Source organism: Balaenoptera physalus (genome assembly GCF_965194825.1).
Source record: "Balaenoptera physalus genome assembly, chromosome: 5".
Taxonomy (NCBI): Eukaryota; Metazoa; Chordata; class Mammalia; order Artiodactyla; family Balaenopteridae; genus Balaenoptera; species Balaenoptera physalus.
The window spans coordinates 141696094-141717460 of NC_138884.1; the positions used below are offsets into that span (position 1 = coordinate 141696094).

Sequence of the window (21367 nt, forward strand, 5' to 3'; positions counted from 1 at the left end):
GTGTTCTGCCTGTGTTTTCCTCTAAGAGTTTGATAGTGTCTGGCCTTACATTTAGGTCTTTAATCCATTTTGAGTTTATTTTTGTGTATTGTGTTAGAGAGTGTTCTAATTTCCTTCTTTTACATGTAGCTGTCCAGTTTTCCCAACAGCATTTATTGAAGAGACTGTCTTTTCTCCGTTGTATATCCTTGCCTCCTTTATCAAAGATAAGGTGACCATATGTGCATGGGTTTATCTCTGGGCTTTCTATCCTGTTCCATTGATCTATATTTCTGTTTTTGTGCCAGTACCATACTGTCTTGATTACTGTAGCTTTGTAGTATAGTCAGAAGCCAGGGAGCCAGATTCCTCCAGTTCTGTTTTTCTTTCTCAATATTGCTTTGGCTATTTGGGGTCTTCTGTGTTTCCATACAAATTGTGAAACTTTTTGTTCTAGTTCTGAGAAAAATGCCAGTGGTAGTTTGATAGAGATTGCATTGAATCTGTAGATTGCTTTTGGTAGTATAGTCATTTTCACAACATTGATTCTTCCAATCCAAGAAAATGGTATATCTCTCCATCTGTTTGCGTCATCTTTGATTTCTTTCATCAGTGTGTTATAGTTTTCTGCATATAGATCTTTTGTCTCCTGAGGTAGGTTGATTCCTAGGTATTTTATTCTTTTTATTGCAGTGGTAAATGGGAGTGTTTCCTTCATTTCTCTTTCAGATTTTTCATCATTAGTGTATAGGAATGCAAGAGATTTCTGTGCATTAATTTTGTATCCTGCTCCTTACCAAATTCATTGATTAGCTCTAATAGTTTTCTGGTAGCATATTTAGGATTCTCTATGTATAGTATCATATCATCTGCAAACAGTGAGAGCTTTACTTTTTCTTTTCTGATTTGGATTCCTTTTGTTTCTTTTTTGTCTCTGATAGTTGTGGATAAATCTTCCAAATCAATGTTGAATAATAGTGGTGAGAGTGGGCAGCCTTGTCTTGTTCCTGATCTTAATGGAAATGGTTTCCGTTTTTCACCACTGAGGGTGATGTTGGCTGTGGGTTTGTCATATATGACCTTTATTATGTTAAGATAAGTTCCCACTACGCCTACTTTCTGGAGGGTTTTTATCATGGGAGTTGAATTTTGTCAAAAGCTTTTTCTGCATGTATTGAGGTGATCATATGGTTTTTCTCCTTCAGTTTGTTAATATGGTGTATCACATGGATTGATTTGCATATATTGAAGAATCCTGGCATTCCTGGGGTAAACCCCACTTGATCATGGTGTATGGTCCTTTCAAAGTGCTGTTGGATTCTGTTTGCTAGTATTTTGTTGAGGATTTTTACATCTATGTTCCTCAATGATATTGGTCTGTAGTTTTCTTTATTTGTGAAATCTCTGTTTGGTTTTGGTATCAGGGTGATGGTGGCCTCGTAGAATGAGTTTGGGAGTGTTCCTCCCTCTGCTATATTTTGGAAGAGTTTGAGAAGGGTAGGTGTTAGCTCTTCTCTAAATGTTTGATAGAATTCACCTGTGAAGCCATCTGGTCCTGGGCTTTTGTTTGTTGGAAGATTTTTAATCACAGTTTGAATTTAATTACTTGTGATTGGTCTGTTTATATTTTCTGTTTCTTCCTGGTTCAGTCTCAGAAGGTTGTGCTTTTCTAAGAATTTGTCCATTTCTTACAGGTTGTCCATTTTATTGGCATATAGTTGCTTGTAGTAATCTCTCATGATCCTTTGTATTTCTGCAGTGTCAGTTGTTACTTCTCCTTTTTCATTTCTACTTTTAATGATATGAGTCTTCTTCGTTTTTTTCTTGATGAGTCTGACTAATGGTTTATCAATTTTGTTTATCTTCTCAAAGAACCAGCTTTTAGTTTTATTTATCTTTGCTATTGTTTCCTTCATTTCTTTTTCATTTATTTCTGATCTAATCTTTATGATTTCTTTCCTTCTGCTAACTTTGGGGGTTTTTGTTCTTCTTTCTCTAATTGCTCTAGGTGTAAGTTTAGGTTGTTTATTTGAGTTGTTTCTTGAGGTAGGATTGTACTCTTATAAACTTCCCTCTTAGAACTGCTTTGGCTGCATCCCATAAGGTTTTGGGTAGTCATGTTTTCATTGTCATTTGTTTCTAGGTATTTTTTGATTTCCTCTTTGATTTCTTCACTAATCTCTTGGTTATTAGGTAATGTATTGTTTAGCCTCCATGTATTTGTATTTTTTACAGATTTTTTCCCGTAATTGATATCTAGTCTCATAGCGTTGTGATCGGAGAAGATAGTTGATAAGATTTCAATTTTCTTAAATTTACGAAGTCTTGATTTGTGACCCAAGATATGATCTGTCCTGAAGAATGTTCCATGAGCACTTGAGAAGAAAGTGTATTCTGTTGTTTTTAGATGGAATGTCCTATAAATATCAATTAAGTCCATCTTGTTTAATGTGTCATTTAAAGCTTGTGTTTCCTTATTTATTTTCATTTTGGATGATCTGTCCATTGGTGAAAGTGGGGTGTTAAAGTCCCCTACTATGATTGTGTTATTGTCAATTTCTTCTTTTATGGCTGTTAACATTTGCCTTATGTATTGAGGTGCTGCTTTGTTGGGTGCCTAAATATTTACAATTGTAATATGTTCTTGGATTGATCCTTTGATCACTATGTAGTGTCCTTCTTTGTCTCTTGTGATAGTCTTTATTTTAAAGTCTATTTTGTCAGATATGAGAATTGCTACTCCAGCTTTCTTCTGATTTCCATTTGCATAGAGTATCATTTTCCATCCCCTCACTTTCAGTCTTTATGTGTCCCTAGGTCTGAAGTGGGTCTCTTGTAGGCAGCAGATATATGGGTCTTGTTTTTGTATCCATTCAGCCAGTCTATGTATTTTGGTTGGAGCATTTAATCTATTTACATTTAAGGTAATTATCGATATGTTTGTTCCTATTACCATTTTCTTAACTGTTTTGTGTTTGTTACTGTAGGTCTTTTCCTTCTCTTGTGTTTCCTGCCTAGAGAAGTTCCATTAGCATTTGTTGTAAAGCTAGTTTGGTTGTGCTGAATTCTCTTAGTTTTTGCTTGTCTGTAAAGGTTTTAATTTCTCCCTCCAATCTGAATGAGAGCCTTGCTGGGTAATCTTGGTTGTAGGTTTTTCCCTTTCATCACTTTAAATATGTCCTGCCCCTGCCTTCTGGCTTGAAGACTTTCTGCTGAAAGATCACCTGTTGACCCTATGGGGATTCCTTTGTATGTTATTTGTTGTTTTTCCCTTGCTGTTTTTAATATTTTTTCTTTGTATTTTATTTTTGATAGTTTGATTAACATGTGTCTTGGCGTGTTTCTACTTGGATTTATCCTGTATGGGACTCTCTGTGCTTCCTGAACTTGATTAACTATTTCCTTTCCCATATTAGGGAAGTATTCAACTGTAATCTCTTCAAATATTTTCTCAGTCCTTTTCTTTTTCTCTTCTTCTCCTGGGACCCCTATAATTCATATGTAGGTGCATTTAATGTTGTCCCAGAGGTCTCTAAAACTGTCCTCAATTGTTTTCATTCTTTTTTCTCTATTCTGCTCTGCAGTAGTTATTTGCACTATTTTATCTTCCAGGTCACTTATCCGTTCTTCTGCCTCAGTTATTCTGCTATTGATTCCTTCTAGAGAATTTTTAATTTCATTTATTGTGTTACTCATCATTGTTTGTTCGCTCTTTAGTTCTTCAAGGTCCTTGTTAAACGTTTCTTGTATTTTCCCCATTGTATTTCCAAGATTTTGGATCATCTTTACTACCATTACTCTGAATTATTTTTCAGGTAGGCTGCTTATTTCCTCTTCATTTGTTTGGTCTCGTGGGTTTTTGCTTCTTCATCTGCTATGTCTTCTCTGTCTTCTCTGTCTTCTCATTTTGCTTAACTTACTGTGTTTGGGGTCTCCTTTTTGCAGGCTGCGGGTTCGTAGTTCCTGTTGGTTTTGGTGTCTGCCCCCAGTGGCTAAGGTGGTTTCAGTGGGTTGTGTAGGCTTCTTGGTTGAGGGGACTGGTGCCTGTGTTCTAGAGGATGAGGCTGGATCTTGTCTTTCTGGTGGGCCGGACCACATCCAGTGGTGTGTTTTGGGGTGTTTGTGACCTTATTATGATTTTAGTCAGCCTCTCTGCTAGTGGGTGGTGCTTTGTTCCTGTCTTGCTAGTTGTTTGGCATAGGGTGTCAAGCACTGTAGCTTGCTGGTTGTTGAGTGGAGCTGGGTCTTAGCATTGAGATGGAGATCTCTGGGAGAGCTTATGCCATTTAATTGTATGTGGAGCCAGGAGGTCTCTCGTTGACCAATGTCCTGAACTCGGCTCTCCCACCTCAGAGGCACAGGACTGAAACCCGGCCAGAGCACCAAGACCCTGTCAGCCACACGGCTCAGAAGAACAGGGAGAAAAACAGAAAAAAAAAGTAAGAAAAAGATAAAATAAAATAAAGTTATTAAAATAAAAAAATATATTAAAAATAAAAAAAAATTAAAAAGTAATAAAAAAAAGGAAAGAAGAGAGCAACCAAACCAAAAAACAAATCCACCAATGCTAACAAGTGCTAAAAACTAACTATACTAAAAAACAAACAAAAAAAAAAAACGGACAGACAGAACCCTAGGACAAATGGTAAAAGCAAAGCTATATAGAAAAAATCACACACAGAAGCATACACATACACACTCACAAAAAGAGAAAAAGGAAAAATATATATATATATTGTTGCTCCCAGAGTCCACCATCTCAATTTTGGGATGATTCGTTGTCTCGTCAGGTATTCCACAGATACAGGGTACATCAAGTTGATTGTGGAGATTTAATCTGCTGCTCCTGAGGCTGCTGGGAGAAATTTCCCTTTCTTTCTTTGTTCGCACAGCCCCTGGGGTTCAGCTTTGGATTTGGCCCTGCCTCTGCTTGTAGGTCCCTTGAGGGCATCTGTTCTTCGCTCAGACAGGACGGGGTTAAAGGAGCAGCTGATTAGGGGGCTCTGACTCACTCAGGCCTGGGGAAGGGAGGGGTACGGAATGCGGGGCAGGCCTGCGGCAGCAGAGGCCAACATGACATTGAACCAGCCTGAGGTGCCCAGTATGTTCTCCTGGGGAAGTTGTTCCTGGATAACGGGACCCTGGCAGTTGAGGGCTGCACAGGCTCCCAGGAGGGGAGATGTGGATAGTGACCTGTGCTTGCACACAGGCTTCTTGGTGGCTGCAGCAGCAGCCTTAGCATTTCATGCTCATCTCTTGGGTCCACGCTGATAGACGCGGCTCATGCCCATCTCTGGATCTCGTTTAGGCAGTGCTCTGGATCCCCTCTCCTCGTGCACCCTGAAACAATGGTCTCTTGCCTCTTAGGTCCAGACTTTTTCCTGGACTCCCTCCCAGCTAGCTGTGGCGCACTAGTCCCCTTCAGGCTGTGTTCACACAGCCAACCCCAGTCCTCTCCCTGGGATCTGACCTCCAAAGCCCTAGCCTCAGCTTCCAGTCCCCGCCCACCCCAGCAGGTGAGCAGACAAGCCTCTCGGGTTGGTGAGTGCTGGTCGGCACTGATCCTCTGTACGGGAATCTCTCTGCTTTGCCCTCCGCACCCCTGTTGCTGCACTCTCCTCCGTGGCTCTGAAGCTTCCCCCCCACCACCCCATTTCCACCTGTGAAGGGGCTTCCTAGTGTGTGGAAACTTTTCCTTCTTCACAGCTCCCTCCCAGTGGTGCAGGTCCCATCCCTATTCTTTTGTCTTTGTTTTTTCTTTTTTCTTTTGCCCTACCCAGGTATGTGGGGAGTTTCATGCCTTTTGGGAAGTCTCAGGTCTTCTGCCAGTGTTCAGTAGGTGTTCTGTAAGAGTTGTTCCACATGTAGATGTATTTCTGATGTATTTGTGGGGAGGAAGGTTATCTTTACGTCTCACTCCTCTGCCATCTTGAAGGTCTCCGTTCATTGTTAATCTGTAATTTTAAAAGTATTCCTTTTGTCTGTATTAACCTTTCTCTCAAATCCTTCTCAAGGAAAAGCTTATATGAGAAAATCTACAAAAGAAAAATTTTTCATGTGTTCAATAGTTACCCCGTTGAAACATTTTGATCCTTATGCTCAAGTTGAGGCATTTCTTTTATTTGCATTCATATTTGTGGTTAAAAGTCTAGGCTAGGGGAACATTATGTAAGGGTTCAAATCCTGGTTCTAATTTAATGGAGTAGATGCTAAGGAGTTATTTTAACACTGGTTGCTTCAATGTCCTCATCTGTAAAGCAGTGACCATAATAGTACCAATCTCATACCATTATTATGAGGATTAAATGAGAAAATTTATATGAAATATTTAGGATAGTTCTTGGCAAAGGTAAACATTTAATGAATATTAAACATTATTATGTCAGGTAGAGTAATAACTCTAAAAGACTGATACCTCATTTTCTTTTCTTTTTGTTTGTCATATAAACAGCCATATAAAGCCATCAGAAATTATTAAAAGATTAATCATAACCTACTGAGATTTAGTCACATAAGAAATTAGTCAAATTCTTAACTTTGAAGAAATATTGCAATTAGCAAAATTTTTTGAAAGTTAAAAATGTATAAAATTATAAGCTCAATTTTTTTACATTTAGAAATAATATATTCTAATTCTACAACAGGTTTTTTGGGTCCCAAAATAATTATAGAAATAATATAAATTCCCCAAACCTCAAAGTTTTGGAATAACAACATGCTATCATTGAGGACAGTGAAATATATTACGATATGAATTACACACAGATTCTGCTAATTTACCTAACTCCATTATTACTATTATATTTCACTGTAAGAAATGTGAAATTATATTGACAGAGGGAAAATTTAAGGATAACCTTTTTTCCTACAGCTGAAGAGATAGTTTTCAAAACAAATTAATACTTTAAAAATATTCTTCCATTGTCTGTCTAAAACAATTAGAAAATATTTTTGAAATATCATCAGTTAATTTCAAAGTATGTTCTTTCTAATAAAGCATTGATAATGTAATTACAAATTAATTCTATTTCTTTGTTTTTCCTAAAGCTCTTTTGTAGTTTCCATAACACATTTTAAAATAATAAAATAATATTCTGTATGATATGTGTAAGACAGATTGCATTTTCAGAAACTAGTTCAAGAAATATTTTATTACAAAGGGAGATGCATAAGGAGTTGCTTAAAATAATAACACAATACAATTAAATAGTATTTATTCATTATTTTCTAGTAATGTACTGAATGAGGGTTTACAGTTTTAATTTTTTATTTTGATATTTTCAATAGCATTAAAACATAGAAATATATATATATATATTTTGAAAACTGCTTTATTGAGATATAATTCACATTCCATACATATTATTCCTCCTCTCCTCCCCACTGGGAACCATTAGTTTGTTCTCTATATCTGTAAGTCTGCTTCTTTTTTGTTATATTTACAAGTTTGTTGTATTTTTTAGATTCCACACTAAATGATAGCATATAGTATTTGTCTTTCTCTGTATGACTCATTTCATTTAGCATAATGCCCTCCAAGTCCATCCATGTTGCTGCAAATGGCAAAATCTCATTCTTTTTTATGGCTGAGTAGTATTCCATTTTGTGTATATACCACTTTTTCTTTATCGATTCATCTGTTAATGAACACTTAGATTGCTTCCATATCTTGGCAATTGTATATAATGCTGCTATGAACATTGGGGTGCATGTATCTTTTCAAATTAGTTTTTATGGATATATATCCAGAAGTGCAATTGCTGGGTCATATGGTAGTTTTATTTTTAGTTTTTTGAGAAACCTCCATATTGTTTTCCATAGTGGCTGCACCAATTTACATTCCTGCCAACGGTGTACAAGGGTTCACTTTTCTCCACATCCTCACCAACATTTGTTATTTGTGTTCTTTTTGATGATAGCCATTCTGACAGGTGTGAGGTGATATTTCAGTGTGGTTTTGAGTTGCATTTCCCTGGTGATTAGCAATGTTGAGTATCTTTTCATATGCCATCTGCATGTCCTCTTTGGAAAAATGTCTGTTCAGTTTTTCTGCCCATATTTTAACTTGGTTGTTTTTTTTTTGATGTTGAGTTGTATGAGCTGTTTATATATGTTGGATATTAATCCCTCACTGGTCATATCATTAGCAAATATTTTCTCCCAATCAGTAAGTTGTCTTTTCATTTTGTCAGTGGTTTCCTTTGCTGTGCAAAAGCTTTTAAGTTTAATTAGGGCCCATCTGTTTATTTTTGCTTTTATTTCCTTTATTTTAGGAGATGGATCCAAAAAAAATACTGCTGCGATTTATGTCAAAGAGTGTTCTGTCTGTGTTTTTCGTCTACAAGTTTTATAGTATCTGGTCTTGCATTTAGGTCTTTAATCCATTTTGAGTTTCCATTTTATATAGAAACTTAAAACTGAAAAATTTTTAACATTTTGATAAATTATAGGTGAAAATGACCCTTTAGATCATTAAGAGTTAATGAGTTGGTACTAAAGTAAAATCTATAAATCTACATAGAGTCTATATCATACCTTTCTGAGAGTTTGCTAATATACAGAAGAAATTATGGTTATTGAAATGAACAGAAGGATTGTGAAATGGTTTGGAAAATGTCTGAAAATTTGTGGCTTTGATTCTTCTTTAAATTATATAAGATAATGAATTTCTGTTTCTTTAGTATTTATAAATATAAAAAAATAGCTAAATTGTTTTCTTTTTTTTAAAAAGTACTCAGTACTCACCTTTAACCTGTAGAGATAAACAGATAGCTCACGATAATAGAATGTAATTATAGCCTTATATAGCTATATAGCCTTAGTCAGTTTTACTTTATAAGCAGTGAGTTTTTGATATTTATTCTTTCCAGGAAAAGTTGTCCTTTGGGAAGATTTGGTAGGACTTTTTAAAAAAAAAATTCCATCGAAGTAACATTAAAAATGAAACTCTGATAAAACATGATAAAAGATATGATTTCATTAGCAAAGGAATCTTAGTTTGAGCACATAAAGCTACACACCTCTGTTGCTTCCAAATAATAAATCATGTCAAGATATGAAAAACATTTTATTTTTTGAAAATGAAAAATAATATGATGTTTAATTTCATACTTCATATATATGCACTAAATTTCTGTAATCAGTCATTTCAAATAAAGTGTGTCTTTAGAACATATCTTAAAGCAGACAAGCTTTAAAAGACAGGATTTTGTTTACTTTCAAAAATTAGCACACAGTTTAATTTAGGAAACTTTATAATTAGGGTTTTTTTTACAAATTAAATAAAATATAGTGAATAGATACTGTCAAGCTCTCCAGAGATGAATTTTCACATTTGTTAAGGATTTCCATGAAAGTGATTAATTTTTAGACAAACAGCATGCCAGAATTGTTCAGAGTCATAAAAACCCTGATTGTAGGGTATCCCAGTGTGATAATAGACATAACCAGAGACAAAGGCATACAGAGTAGTAACAGTCTATAAAACTTTTCATTAATATTTATAGTCATGAACTGAGGCAATTTAGAAGTCCTGTGAATTCTTTGAAAGTATATAATAATGTTAATAATTATTTATAAGACACTTGAGAAAAAACTTTAACTGTTGAACTAATAAAAAACATACTTTTTCAGTTAATAGTAGGCTTATTCTTCAAGCTTTAAAATACGGATATTGTTGAAGAATTTTAGAAAAGCATACTTCGAATTAATGAATTAGAAAAAATATCAAGCCAAATAAATAGCAGGAGTCAGGTTTTTCATTCCATTGTAGGAAAAATAAAAAATTATAATTGAATTTCTAGATTCAAAAGGAACTATTTTTGTTATAAAAATTTTCATAAGGACTATGTAGAAGAATAACACTATTTGGGTCATATGTTCTAGAACAAGTTCCAAAAGTTTCCAGAGAAGAACAGACATGGAATCTGAAGGAAAGACATAGCTGCTAAATTTCATGTAAGATGGTTACTACACTTGGATTTAGAAAGACATATAAATGTTGACAAGTAATCTTTTAGGGAATAGGAAATTGAAAAAGCTAAACAGTAAACTCAAGCAGTGGGGTTGTCTGGAATAAATGCTTCAATGCCCCTGAATGGAATAAAAAGCAAAACAAAGCAAAACAACCAAACAAAAACCTTGATCTGGAAGAAAGCTCCGAAGTCTCTGAAAGTTGAAAGAGAATAAATATGGTCTTCAAGATAGTTTTCCATTTTTTTTAATTAACCTTCAAAGATTTGCAAAGTTGTTTGTTTGTTTGTTTCCCCTTAAAATAACATCAGCCAGGAATATATCACCTATCCTTGCTAAAAAACACCTTGAGAATCATTGTTGACAAAGTGTCTTAAAGATGGTGGTAAGCAAAAATGTATCATACCATTAAATTTTAACTGAGCAAAGGAATGAAAACAGTTAGGCAAGTTGGGCAGTTTTGATCATAAAAATGTAGCATTCTGTTACATACAGTGATCTGAGTTAATTGTGTGGCCTTGAAGCCAATATTTAACTTTTCAGAGGCTCATTGATCCTTGTTTTATAAACTTAATTGTGGAAGTCAGGATTAGGATAGGGAAAAGGTTAATCAGGTTGTCTTCTATACCACAGTGTAGATGCAAAATATGAATCTGTCTCACATATTATATAATTTTAAAGAGGCTTGGAATAGTTTTTTCAGTTTACAAGAAAACTGCTTTGACTCCACTCATTCAAGATAAGGTATGAGTAAAAGTAATTGAAAATCCCTGGACGGCTACAATTATATTACTCTTTTTCTTTATAGTTAAACTTTCGAAATGGATTTATTTTTCTCTTCCTTTCTTCTCATCCTGACCATCCATGGACAACCGTTTTGGTTTATCAGTGATCACCATATTGTTAAACCCAATGGGCGTTTTCTTCTTTAACATCTCCACGCTCCCTATTTCTTAAAGATTTTCCTCCTTTCTCCTTTCTTTACATAATCATGAAAACTGCCAAGATGAATTACTGGAATTTCTGCATGTACAGTATTTTAAAATCATGTATAAAAATATTTATGTAGGACACTCTGTAGTTATTTGAGAAAAAAAAGGAATACAATAAGCAGAGAGTGGTCACGAGGAGAGTTTAGCCATCTATCAAGACTGATCTCCATAGGGAGTCTTTTTTTTTTTTTCCTGAATTTTCCACAAACAAGAGCATTGTATCATCCTTGTATCTCTGAAGGCATATTTTCCAGATTGCAAATAGCAGTTTTCTCTTAGCACAAAATTCATGTTTGTTGTTTAAACATTTTTCTACTACGTTGATTACAACATGAAATATAGCAGCTGAGGAGGAAATTCACTCAGACCATCTTATTTTTTACTTTTTCCTTTTCCAGAATATGAGATATATTATAAATTCATTTTAGTTAGAATGCCAGCTTTTAATGTAAATGAAGAAAAATCATTGCCAAGATGATTAGATATCCACATTACCTTATTTTATCCTATCAGTTATCTTTTTAGAGGGAACCCTAGGCATACAATGGGAGTTTTTCTCTGATCTAGCCAAAAAAATTCATGTAAATAATGATTATATTTAAAAAAATATGTTACCTGTTTGATTTAAGAAATAGCATAGAATTTGAGTTGACAACCTAGTTTCAAGTCCTCCCTGTATTTTTTATTAGCTCTGTTACTTTGCCAGGCCTCTTAAATTGTAAGAGTAGCAATTTTATTATGTGTGGAATCAGGATAAGTATACCCAGCGTGAATATATCAAAAGATCATTCTGAGGATCAGGAGTAGCAATGTATGGAAAGCATTATATAACCTAGAAAATGGTATACAAATATGATGGTGTATTTTTTTCCCCAAAGAGAAAGCAATTGCTACTTTTACTAGTTAGCTAGGCTGCTATAATAAAGATCACAAACTAGGTGGCTTTAACAAAAGAATGTATTGTCTCATGGTTTTAGAGGCTCAAAGTCCAAGATCAAAGTGTTGGCAGGATTGGTTCCTTCTGAGGGCTGTGAGGGAGAATCTGTTCCATGCCTGTCTCCTAGTTTCTAATGATTTGTTGGCAATCTTTGACATTTTTGGCTTGTTAGGCTTGTTAGGCATATCACATAGCGTTCTTCCTGTGTGTTCTTCCTGTGTGTCTAAATTTCCCGTTTTTAAAGGACATCTGTCATATTGGAGTAGCTGCTCACCCTACTCCACAATGACTTAATGTAAATAATTACATCTATAAAGACCTTATTTCCAAAGTCACATTCTTAGGTACTGGAGGTTAGGACTTTGACACATGAATTTTGGAAAGACACACTTCAGCCCAGAACATCATCATATCAAAAATAGACTTAGCGTTCACTCTTAATCCTTTAGTCAGCAGCACTCTTCCTGACTCATCACCTGGCAATCACAGATTTTCTATCCACCCTCTCTAAAACATTATTACGCATAGGAAAGGGGTGAAAGAACTCTCCTAACTCCTTACTTACTTGCTAAACTTCCTACTTATTTAGGCCATTAAACATCTGCAAGTATTTCCATTAACATGGGGAGGGGGAAGGGTAAGCTGGGATGAAGTGAGAGAGTGGCATGGACATATATACACTACCAAATGTAAAACAGATAGCTAGTGGGAAGCAGCCACATAGCACAGGGAGATCAACTCGGTGCTTTGTGACCATCTAGAGGGGTGGGATACGGATGGTGGAAGGGAGACGCGAGAGGGAGGAGATATGGGGATATATGTATAGCTGATTCACTTTGTTATACAGCAGAAACTAACACACCATTGTAAAGCAATTATACTCCAATAAAGATGTTAAAAAAACAAACACTTTTAGTTAAAAGGTTATTCTCTGTAAATCTATTTCTACAACAAATTTTGAGAGCTATACCATCTATGAAAGATGTTTGTCATGCCTTCCAAAATGAAATTAAAGAGAAAAAGCAATTACAAGCATTTTCATATCTAAATTTCTAAATTGTAAGAAAATGGGGGAAAAAAAGAAAATGGGGGAAAATTAAGGTTTTCAACATGTAATAAAACTTCAGAGAGACACAAGAAGCATTTTTTTAAAGGGAGTATTTACAGCTGGATCTCATATATATACACATATTTGTCTTATTTATTGAATAAAACAATTCCAGTGGCTCTATTTCTTAATGTTACAAAATCCAAAAATAAATATTTAGAAAATGTTAAACATTTTAAACTAGAGTTTGGGCAATATGCTGTGGAATAAACTTTTTTTTCTCTCTTAGAGACACATATGTTAATTCACAGAAGATCCTAAAATTAAATGGATAATTTTTTGAGATTCATTAAACTCTCCCTATCTATCTGTCAAGTTCAGTTTAGATTATAGAGCAGGACTTGTGTTCTATTTAAGTTTGCTTTAGAGTCTTTGATTATGTAACACATGTTCTTGTAGAATTGAGCACATTCTGATATAAAGATAGTAATAGAGCAAGCAGGTATTACATAGCACAGCTCCTCAGGTAAACAAGTGTGGGTAATTTCATTTCCAAGGTGACAAATTATCTTATCATGAGGGAGCAGGCAATTCCTTCCCTGAAATAAACTAAGTAGCCCAGGACAGCTTTAACTAGATGAAATCATTATCCGTTTAAAGACACAAGTGTTGAATAAAGTTAATTTTCTCTGCTTTAGTGTCTTGGTAGAAAATGGCATAAGAAAATAGTGCTGCCCTCAGGTAATGTTAAGCTGTTTAAACTCTTCAGTAAGAGAATAAAAATAGTATTACTTTAGAGTAAAATTCATATGCACATGCACATTTCTATGAATTAGACTGCAATAATAGACTATTAAAAAGACAAATGTCTTTACTCCCTCACCTTTCTAAAGGACAAGCACATAAAAAGTATTTATTTATACCTCAGATTTTTAACACCATTTAAAACACTATTTAACAAGCAGTAGCTTTAATCATCTTCTGACCATGGCCTAGAGCATTATGTGTTAGTATGTGCCAGGTGTATGGGAAACATTTTTTTTTCTTTGAATTCAGAATGGTGCTAACAAAGCTCTTCCTGATAATGACCTCTCAGGTCTTCCTTTGTATTTTTCTCTTCTTAGGCAAAAATTATGGCTAATTCTTAGTACCTCAATAAAGGTGAATCATCTCTAGAATAATTTGAGTTCCATATTCCTCAAAGTTTCTTAACGTTTTTCATGCAGGTTAAAAGACCTGAATTTATCTTGAGTTTCATGATTATGATATTTAAGAATCTGTAGTTTTTAAATTTTATTAAAATCTAATAGAAATTGATAAGGAAGTGTTCAGAGAGGCAACTGCCATGGACCTTGAGCACCCCCTTACATCTTTACTGACATAGTAAGAATGCAAGAGTCTGACTACCATTACCCAGAACATTTCTCATGGTTGAGTTGACAGCAAGTAAGCTTGAGAGATGAGGTAAGCCCTCACTTCCCAAGTCCAACACAGGTGAAGAGCAGGCTTGCTTCCTCTTACTAAAAAAGCAGGCTCACATGTCTCCTTGAACACAGCCTGTTGCATCAGCAAGCATCCTTGATGAGCCCTTTGCATCACCTCTGTGGAACTTGGGGGACAGATGGAACTGGCACAGAACACCATGAAGTTCCAGCTACTGCTCTGGCTGTGACTTATAAAGTCCTTTGTCTGTCACGTAGGAGTCTTGCGTCTTCCCCCAATTTCCATTCATGAACAGTAATAACAAACTAACTTATTAGCTTGTAAACAGGATAAAATCTCAGATCCTTCACAGTTCTTGACAGGTAGAAATTAGAATACTCTCTTTCTCTTTGTTTCTACAGTTAAATTAGTAAATAGATAAATAACTCATGTCTTTGTATTTCTTGAGGAGCATTCTTTTCTCACTTCTGCCCAAATTATCTTGAAGATGAAATGATACTGGCCTCTTGCATTATTACATAATAAGACGTTAGGACATCTAGTACTAAAACTAATTTTACTGCTTACAACTGGAGAAAAATAGCATTATGTGTCTTTAGAGGGAGAGAGAGAGAGAGATAGACAGACAGAGAGAGACAGACAGAGAGAGGGCAGAGAAAGAGAAGAGAGAGACTGATTTTAAATTTCCAGTCAAAAAAATTTTGAATGTTTAGAATGGCTATCATAATGGAAAATATAAAATTTAATAAACAGTTTGGACAAGTTACAAATATGGAAATAAGTAAATGGAACACAATAAAGCAAGAATGTTTTATAAGATATGATGGCTTATAAAATAAATTAAAAAGGCAAAATGACATTTTATTCACTTATAACTTAATATAAACATCTTCACAATTATTAGCCATTGCACATTAAAACTGTGATATTAAATCAAGAAACCTGTCACAAATCTGAAAACTATTATAAATATGCTTTGTATTCAGACACTGTGGCCTCTTAGTTAAAATGAATCATTTCTTTCAAATCTCAGCCTTTACCCAGCTCCACAGGGATTCCTTCAGGTGTAAGTATAATTCTTCTGGGATGTTTGTACTTTCAACACTCATTTCACCTAAACCTACTACATGTTGTGTATGAGGAAAGGGCATATGCATGAAATATATTTGTCTCAGAGTTTATTGAATTGAGATTTCCCAGGGGGAAGAAACAAACATCTAAAGACACTTTCCAGTATTTGATGTTTATGTATATGTGAATTCTATATATGCACATCTGTGCATAGCTATACACAATTTGGTTATACATCACAGCAGATAGGTGTTACATTTTAAATGGATTTGATCTGTAAACACTGATACTGCTGAATAGATAGGATTTTGCCTCATAAATACTATAATTACTCTTTTTAACCACCATATGATATTACCTAAAATTATTAGCAAACCTTATATCTACTAGTGCCTAGGTTTTCATTCTAATTGTCCATATGTCTTTAGACATAGATCAGTAACTATAACGTGGAAGAAAACATTTATATCGGAGTTATACCATAAGAAATTTCTTTTTTACAACAGTGAGTCATCAAATGCCATTTTAATGTGGAAAATCCCTTCAGAACAATTTTGAATAAGCATCTGAAAATAATTATAGACAAAATGATGATATAGAATTACTGATCATACTACATTTTAAGAATTATTTAACACAGTTTTAGATACATTTTGATAGAAGGAAGTCTTATTTATATTTGAAATTCAGAGATATGGTGATGACAGCAAAGAAAAAACAATTGACCATCTCCCTGGTAGAGTTTCCAAACTGAGTTTAAGGTAAAGGGTCCACAAAGTCATGGAAAGGGTATCTTTGCCTCCATGGAACATCTTCTAGTATATGGTTTTTGACTACCATCTGAGTCTATAAGATATTATGACAAATATTTATTATTGTGTAATTTGTGCTGTAATCTAAGATAGGTCATTCAACATAGGGAAGGAAGTAAAATGATGTTAGGAGAACGAATTTTGCATTTGTCAGAAAATGTGAGTTCTAATTTCAGCTCAACCTAATTAGCTGTATGACTTTAAGAAATTCATTTCATCTTTCAGGCTCTGAATTTTCTTATATGTAAAATGAATATGGTCTAATTTCTAAAACCCTTGCCAATACCAATGCTTGTGATCTATGTAGTAGACACTGTGAATCTATTTGAGACATTAGCAATACAAAAATGAGCTAGATATGCATTTGTAGAGCACTATGATTATCCTGAACATCCTTCATGAAAGGACATATGACCAAATATGAGAGAAAGTTATATTTAGAAAGAGCCTTGATGAATGGCAGGATGGAAGGCATTCCAGGTAGAAGGAAACCCTAAATAAAGAGCTGGCTTGAAATGTACTGCCTTTAGATGACAAGGCAGAATGGAGGTGGTTTGTTATTGTTGATGGTAGTGGTGGTGGTGATAATAATAACTGATATTTGGTTTTAAACTATGGGAAATTTGAATATTTTGTAGGTTAACCAAACAGCCAAAAAAGGAATATGATTAAAAACACAAGCTAGAAAAATTAGCCTTATAAAGTCTCTTTAGTTGATCAAGGAAGCATATCTATAACCATCAAGGAAAAATAAGGTAAATAAACTGGGGATGTTTGGATGGAGCAAAGTTGAAGGAATTTAGATGTCTAGCATTGCATACCTTCCTACATGCCTTGCTCTAATGAGTAGGAATTATTAAACCTTTTTGACATTATTCATTTAGCTCTAAAATGAGGTATTTCTTGAATTCATAATCGTTTTCTAAGTCACCATAATGAAAACATATACATAGTTTATGAGGGAAAAAGAAAATTATTGCAACTAACTCATAAAGCTTTAAAAATATTTTTGGTATCCATATTGTTTTAAATTATTAAAGTGATTTTTGCGTTTTTATATGCTTGAATATATAATATGATATAAAAATCAAAATTAAGAACTTTCAAAGTGTTATTTAATATGATCAGGTTACTTCAACAGATATTTCACTAGTGTTGTTGTTGATAAGATGAAGGTTTAATTGTTAAACACCTGTAGTCTCCTTTTCATAGTGCTGTCTATTTCTTTGTTGTTGCTATTATGCTGGATTTTCCATTTACTTTTTTCCTCTACTTGGAAAAGAAAAGTAAACAATTTTGTATAAAGAAATTTCTTTCATAATGTTTCAACCCAAGACTTTAATCTAGAATTTCCTACATTAGGTTCATGTTTTAGTGTTGATAGGTGAGAAAAAATGTTACCTAGGGATCATGAGAAGGTATGGAACACTGCAGAATTACATTGCTACCTACTATTTTGGGCCAAATCAAGTTCAACAGTATCCTAGCTTAGGGCTGTATTAGTTTTTCCCTTTAGAACTCTATTACTTGCCTGGCAGAGTATTGACTTTGAAGGGCAGAGAGCTGCATAAAGAGTTCTCTCTTTTAGCATTTTGCTTATTTCTCAACCTTGCGTACATCTGTGATATAAATATATATATATGCATAAGACAAATTGTTTTTTGATAATGTTTTACATAAAAATGCACAGTGTTTTACAAAGAAAATATTAGGCTATGCTTTCTATTTTTTGAGTTGCTAAGCAAGAATCCGTGGCATTGATTGATGTATCATTTTGAAATCTGCAAGGGTCTTTATGGTTATAGTTATGAATATGTATGAAAAATCAGTTTTAGTAACTGTGCTATTAGAGATGGTCTAAGACTATAATTCAACAGCAATTTCCTTAAAAGACAAAGGAACTTGAATTACCATAGAATAAGTGTTGATAGCTGAATGTCTTATTGAAAAATAGCTTCTTGGGCTTTCCTGGTGGCACAGTGGTTAAGAATCTGCCTGCCAATGCAGGGGACACGGGTTCGAGCCCTGGTCCGGGAAGATCCCACATGCCGCAGAGCAAGTAAGCCCAAGCGCCACAACTACTGAGCCCGCGTGCCGCAACTACTTAAGTCCACCGCAATGAGAAGCCCACGCACCGCAACAAAGAGTGGTGCCGGCTCGCCACAACTAGAGAAAGCCCACCCACAGCAATGAAGACCCAACGCGGCCAAAAACAAATAAATAAATAAATTTATTAAAAAAAAAAAAAAAAAAAAAAAAAAAAAAGAAAAATAGCTTCTTGTATTCAGGCATATTTTCAAAGGGTGACAAGAAGTAATGACTAAAGGGGAGCATACTTAGAGATATGTCAACTCCTAGTTGAATTACTGAAGAAGAAGTACTTTAACATTCTGTCCACCTATGTCACATTATTTATAGAAATTTTAAAAGTCGTGATCAACACAGCACTATTATATTTCTGATAAAGAAACAGTGTTATATTTCTCCTGTATATACATATCCATCCCGATTGGACAACAGAATATGTATTGAGATTGTTAAAAGTTAGCCTTAAAATAAGGTAGCCTTTGAATTATTAATCCCTTTTTCCCCCTAGCATAGCAACAACAATTATATGTATTCTGTTGTCAAATCAGCCTTTTTGTAACATTTATATGCCTTGTTTTCAGGATTAATTCAAGAATACAAAGTTCAGGTTAGAGAATACACACTTAGACATCCTTAGCTCTGCTGTCCAAATGTGGTTATTACTTTATGTTTAAAATGTAAACAAAACAAAATCATTGACTCTTTGCTTCCACAATGTATTTTCCATTTTGTATTTGTTTTGTGTTCATTTGGGTTTGTCTTTGGACAAATTAAAAACCATTTGATAAAGACACAACACATAAATACACAAGCTTCTGGATCCAAATTTCTGACATAATGTTTAGTTAAAACCCCTGTCACATCCTATAATCACTTCTTTACTAATACACCACAGAAAAAAAGGAGTATTCGTTATGTTTATAGAATAATTGATCTTTTTATACCTTCCTATTTCATATGCAATAATGTTATATACTGGATTTAATTTATATAAATTTTCATATATGATAATATATATCAAAGTAGAATAACATCCTGTTCACATGCTCAAATCCTGATAGAATAGAAAAGAAGGGGGGTGGTTCTTTCTAATTGTGGAAGTTCCAGCCTTCTTCTAAGGCACATGGGTGAACAAAAAATAAGGAAATAGAGAAAACATATATTTGTATATCCAGGTAATGCAATGAAGATTATTGTTACAAAGCCACTGAGGAGACTAGCTGCATTTTTACCATGGCTAGGGCAGCTAAACTGCATCTATTATTTAGGAAACAACATAAAATGTTAGAGCTACATAATGGAAAACTGTAAATGAGTCAACCTTCTTGACACTCAGACTCTCAGGCACCAGGTTAATGTCACAGAAGCAAACTGGGCAGCATCCAGGGCAAAGAGCCAGGTGTTGTAACAACTACACTCTCTGGAAGAATGCAGCTCAGAGAGAAAATGGAGCAGTTGCAGGAGACTATGTGAATGTAATTTACCGTAGAATCACCATGTGGCAGTTGGGGCCTATTCTGACCAGACAAGTCTATGGAACTTCTTTTCACCATTCACAGCAACAGACAGCAACGAAAATTACAGGATACAGTGACTGTAAGTGAAATACGCATTTCTCTAAAATACAAAATACGCATTTCTCTAAAAGCAATTCTAATTAGTTACCCAATATTGCTATTATGTTTCTTATGTGCATATACAACTTTGATCTTATTCTTGCCTCCTAAACCCATGTGGTGTTTCTTTCACTTATAGTATTAGTAGATGTTATCATTTACTTACATCTGAAAAAAAAGTTTAAGTGGTTAATCTATGATCATATTTGCAGTCAGTCCAATGAAAAAATATAATTGCATTTTTAATATTTATTATGAGTCCTTAATTTAAATAGTTATTGTTCTTCATAATTAAGTATCAAGTCTTATTAAGAAGTTATGATTTAACTTTTGTTTAATAACGTTTGGCATAAAAATGGAAGTGTTGAGGCTCGGAACAGACAGCCCTAAGACTTGTAACAATGGAATGTTGATTAATTTTAATTAAAGTTGCTTGAGAAAAAATTGGTGGGAAAAAATATTTTAAAACCCTCTGATCTCCCTCTTTCTCTCTGAAAGTGAGAAATAAATCTCTTAATGTGAAGGTATCCTCTTTATACCAGGAGGCTAGAAAGTGTCCTTATCACCAGAGTTAGGGAAATCGAGATTAAGAAAACTGTATAAATAAACTTTACTTCTTTATTAGTTTGCTACCCCAAGCACAAGCCCTATTGTTTTGTTAAATCTTGACAAGTAATTATTTATTTGTCTAAAAATGATAAAAAAACAGCCTGCTTTTGTTACTTTGGAGTTCCTGTTTCTATGAGACCTCCATATGTACGGATTAATTTTTTTTTTCTCCTGTTAATCTGTCTTGTGTCAATTTAATTATTAGACCAGCCAAAAGAATTCAGAAGGGTAGGGGAGAAATTCCCCCTTCCCCAACAACAGCTTTTTACCATAAATTTTTAATTTAAATGTATAAAATGGATTAGTCTTTAAAAGTAGAGAGTAAGCAAAGCAATCCAGATTATAATGTGAGTCTCTAGGGATTGTTCATTGACTTTTCATAAAATAGTTGAATAAAATTTTACTTGTGTTTGTCTGAAAAAAATACCTGAAAATATGTGTAGATATATAGTCTCTCTTTAGTTTTTCTTTTTTTCTTGTAAATTCTACTCCCACATTATTGTGTAGAGTTGAGATACCCAATAGGGTAGCCACTAGCCACATCTGACTACTGAGTACTTGAAATGTGGCTAGTAGGACTGAGGAAATAAATTTTTTATTTCAATTTAATTTAAATTTAAAAGCTGAAGTGTTATCTGTATATTTCTGTTAAACACAACGTTATTGTTTTGGTGGGATTACATTTCACTTGAGCTGTTGAAAATATTGCATTTTATTTGAGATGTATCATAAGTATAAAATACATACTTAATTTTGAAGACAAAAAAGAATACTATAATTAATAATTTTATATTGGTTAC

General features: G+C 34.2%; 1 long non-coding RNA gene across 2 annotated transcripts in view; it reads left to right on the forward strand.

The window, feature by feature from the left end:
* The first annotated feature begins 18525 nt into the window (after positions 1-18525).
* LOC309661005 overlaps positions 18526-21367 on the forward strand; it is a 471219-nt gene continuing 468377 nt past the window's right edge. For both annotated transcript variants that reach the window (XR_014263781.1, XR_014263782.1), the window contains exon 1: positions 18526-19938. This is a non-coding gene — a long non-coding RNA (uncharacterized lncRNA). The remainder of the gene's footprint in view (positions 19939-21367) is intronic.